This window comes from Eptatretus burgeri, chromosome 14 (genome assembly GCF_056783735.1).
Source record: "Eptatretus burgeri isolate ZD-2024b chromosome 14, Ebu_testis_v1, whole genome shotgun sequence".
Classification (NCBI taxonomy): Eukaryota; Metazoa; Chordata; class Myxini; order Myxiniformes; family Myxinidae; genus Eptatretus; species Eptatretus burgeri.
In genome coordinates this window covers 53,133,542-53,138,307 of record NC_140974.1, presented here as the reverse complement: position 1 = coordinate 53,138,307, position 4,766 = coordinate 53,133,542, and positions in this window count along the sequence as shown.

The window sequence follows — 4,766 nt, the reverse complement described above, 5'->3', positions numbered from 1 at the left end:
GCGTGACGTCACTACCGGGCGGAGTTACATACGTCACGTGAGAGTTCGTCCAATGGGAGCGCGGGAATGGGCTCTTGACGGGATCAAAGCTCCAAATGTCATGTGGAGCCGAAAGGATGGGGACGGGGGGATGAGTGACGTTTATAACGGGTGGTTTGAAACGAGACCGATGGGCGGGAACATCGCGTAGACTAAACATAAATTAATTAACTCAAACACAATATCAAACACACAAATAATGCGATCGCACGAGACTCAGTTTTGAATAAAAATACCGAACAAATCAATTTTGTGGGGAAGAGGAGTGAAGAACATGGCGGGGTGTCATGGGGAGGAAGCTGTCGTGGGGCGGACGTTGTCATGGCAACGAGACGGCTTCCCCTCCCCGGAAAAACCCCCTTTAAAGGTCCCGCTTGTGCTCGCGTTGTAATCCCGACTCGTGTCACCGCAGTTGTTGCTCCGTGGAGAGCGCGGAATTGGGATCAAAAGTGGGAGGGACGATTGGATGACGGAGGTCGACGATGCCGAAACTGCTGAATGAATGAGGAACAGGAAACATTCGGAACGGAAAGGGCGCGAAGACCCCGCACGACACGTTCCACGAGAGGTGTCTGTCTCTGTCTCTGTCTCTGTCTCTGTCTCTGTCTCTGTCTCTGTCTCTCTCTCTCTCTCTCTCTCTCTCTCTCTCTCTCTCTCTCTCTCTCTCTCTCTCTCTCTCTCTCTCTCTGATACAAGATTATTTACGAAGCGGAAAGGAATTCCAACCCTCCCTCTTCCCCAAATTCCTCCCCCATATAGCTCGGCCTGCGTCCTCGCCACCCACAGATGACACGTGCGCCACAAAAGCTGAGCGGGTGAACAATGGCGGTGACGTCAGTGTTAACGCGCCAGACAAGAGATGGGACGTGACAAGTAACTGGTGCAGGAGAAGAGGCCATTCGGCCCATCATGCCTGCACGACACCGACCCACAAACCATCGCCCGTCCACACACAACACACGGATCCATGAGCACCTCCAGATCCTTCTCTTTTGTGACAGGCTCCATCATCACCTCATTTCATGCATCTTGTTATCTCTTGTTTTCTTCCCAACACTTTTCCACGTTTCTTTATGTTGAACTGTTTTTGACATTATCTTCTGTCCGAGCTCTTTATTTAAATTACATATATATACAAATATAAATATGTATAAATATACACAAATATATATATATATATATATATAAATATACACAAATATATACAAATATAAATATTTATAAATATACACAAATATAAATATATATATATATATATATATATATATATATATATATATAAATATATACAAATATAAATATATACAAATATAAATATACACAAATATAAATATACACAAATATAAATATGTATAAAAATACACAAATATATATATATATATATATATAAATATACACAAATATATACAAATATAAATATATACATATATATATATATATATATATATATACAAATATAAATATATATAAATATACACAAATATAAATACATAATATACATATATATATATAAATATACACAAATATAAATATATATAAATATACACAAATATAAATATATATATATATATATATATAAATATATAAATATATAAATATATATATATAGATATATACACAGGAGGCTGCAAAAGTAGGTATACAGTTAGGATTATACCAGTACTGTATTACCAGTATTATAATAGTGGTGCTCGGATTCATTTAATACTGGAATTCATTCATTAATACTGGATTAATATGTTTATTATTGGTATGTTATTATTGATATGCTTGTATAATCAATAAAATACGTTTGTTTTTCATTACTGTGTACCTACTTTTGCAGCCACCTGTATGTATGTATATATATATATATATATATATATATATATATATATATATATATATATATATATATATATATATATATATATATGTATATATATATATATATATATATATATATATATATATATATGTATATATATATATATATATATATATATATATGTATATATATATATATATATATATATATATATATATATGTATATATATATATATATATATATATATGTATATATATATATATATATATATGTATATATATATATATATATATATATATATATATATGTATATATATATATATATATATATATATATATATATATATATATATATATATATATATATATATATATATATATATATATATAATCTCACACACATACATGACCACATATTTTAACTCCCAAACTTCAGACTCAGGTTGCAAACACAACTTTGTGTGTGTGTGTGTGTGTGTGTGTGTGTGTGTGTGTGTGTGTGTGTGTGTGTGTGTGTGTGTGTGTGTGTGTGTGTGTGTGTGTGTGTGTGTGTGTGTGTGTGTGTGTGTGTGTGTGGGGTGGTGGGGGGGTGACATCAGCAATGTCACCACAGGGGGTGGGAATTCTCTGTTGTCAATGTGTACCGTGTAGCGCCACATGGTGGTGGTATAGAGTGTTACAATTTCCTTTTTCACCTGGGCAACGATGACGTCAAAGCCCTCTTCACACGGGTAAATTTATCCTCCTCCCGTCTCCCTCCCTCTCCACCCAAAAAAGACGGAGGGGGCTGTCATCATATGTGACATTTCTAGTGAGAAGGGACATCAGGACGAACGGGAGGGGGGGGGGAAAGGGGGGAAGTGGGACGTGTGGATGGGGAGGGTGGTGGAGGTGAGGGGTCAAAGCACTCTTCACACAGGTAAATTTATCCTCCCTCCCTCCCCCACCTCCTCTCCCCCCAATGACAAGGTCTCAGTCAATATTCATTATTACTGTTCAATTTATATAAAACTAAACAGCTGTTTTCACCCCTGTGTGTCTGTTTGTCTGTGAGCAAGTTGTCTCAAAAAGCATCATGGCAAGTTGAAGGCAAAAAAAAACAGGTTCGTAGGAATGGAAAGCAGGGTTTGTTGTTGTGTTTTTTTTAACCCTTTGTGTGCTGCGGTGGAAGAATTACGATGAGACAAAGAAGGTGAAACAATTTTTTTGTTTTAATTTTGGTCATTCAGCTAACTGGACACTCAAGTTGTGTTTTTTTGCAAATACCAGTTGAAATTCACAACCCTATGAAAAAAAATAAATTATGCAACAGGGAACCGTGTGGCTGGAAACAAAGCAGCACGCAAAGGGTCAACCAAACGTGGTAAAAATGCTGTTAGACATATTGACTAATCAGTAATAATAAGGTTCCAAGTAAGACAACATACATACATACATACATACATACATACATACATACATACATACATACATACATTTCTCAAAGTGTTATTTACTTTTTTTGTTTCCAGTTGTTGCCTATGATGCGTGACATCACATTTACTGCAAGTAGCGTCCCCACAATAAAGAGCAGTGTTTCCTGGTTTATAAGAGACCAAGTTGTGATAAATGGTGATGAATGTGATGTGGTGATCTTGACAATAAAACTTTCAGAAATGTTCGTTCATTCACAAGCATTAAACTGCATCATGGTATCCCATTTGATTCATTTTTTTATTACGGTTTGAATTTGGAACGGTAATTTGTGGACACCTTGAAAACGAATGAAAGCAATCCAACTCCAATCGTACCATTCAAAATACTGGAAAGTACCGATAAATATCACAGTAAGAAGCAGAGGCAGATTAAAAAATTTTGGGGCCCTGGGCACAAAACATTGTTGTGGGTCGGGGGTCGGTGGCGAGAACAACCACAAGGTGGGGAAAGCTTGCATCATGTCCCACCAAACTCCCCGGAATTGTAGGCCGTCGCTCGGATAACTCCGTGAGCCGGCGGGTCGTTTAACCGACCATGGTCGTCAATATTTCAACCGCGTAGCATAGGGTCTATCTGTGTATAACCAATTTACCTAATTAACTACGCGATTTTGACCAGAGGGGAAACCACGCCCTCGGCACGTCTTGCTCGAACCGGGTCACTCGACCGACTGTGGTAGGGTTCCAACTACCGACTACCAACTCCGGTTCGGGTGCAGCCGAGCGGAAACTGCCAAAGCCGTGCCGGTTAGAATGAATGGATTATCGGGGATAAAACCCCGCCAATACTCAGATCCGAACCATGCTGGACCAATTCAAGAAGGGACAGAAACGGACTGGGAACATTTCCAACAAGTTTTATTTACAGTAAATGAAGACACAAAGCAAGACTTAACGCGAATAAGCAAGAAGTATTTACAATGATCCAAAAACACTCATTCAGTTCTACTTAAAGACGGGCCCACATGCAGAAACACACACAAATGAAAAGAAACCCAGAGTTCTTTATTGGACCCTCGCAGCGGAGGAGAGAGACAAGCTGGGGGTGAGAGTTCGGTTGGGTACCGAGCCGTTGGAGAAGGGGTACTCCGTGCTGCGGCACCTGACAATGGTCGCTGGTTTTGTCCCCAGTCACACGTGTGGTACTCGAGGTTCGTGGCGGAGCTCGGGTGGTGAATAGCGGGGTCACCCTTTCCTTCCTTGTAGAGGGCCAGCAGAGACACGTTCACCGCCTCGACCACCCCTTCGTAACAGCAAGAAACCCTTTCGTGACAGCAAAAACCCTCCAAAAAGACCCACCAAAAACTCTCCAAGACCCCAAAAAGACCCCTGCCTCAGAGAGTGCTCGGGAATTTAAGGAACTCCCTCAGCGGGGAGTGGCCTTGGTGAACACACCTCGCTATCCACCTTTGATTGGACAGGGTCCCACGGCATACCTTTCCGG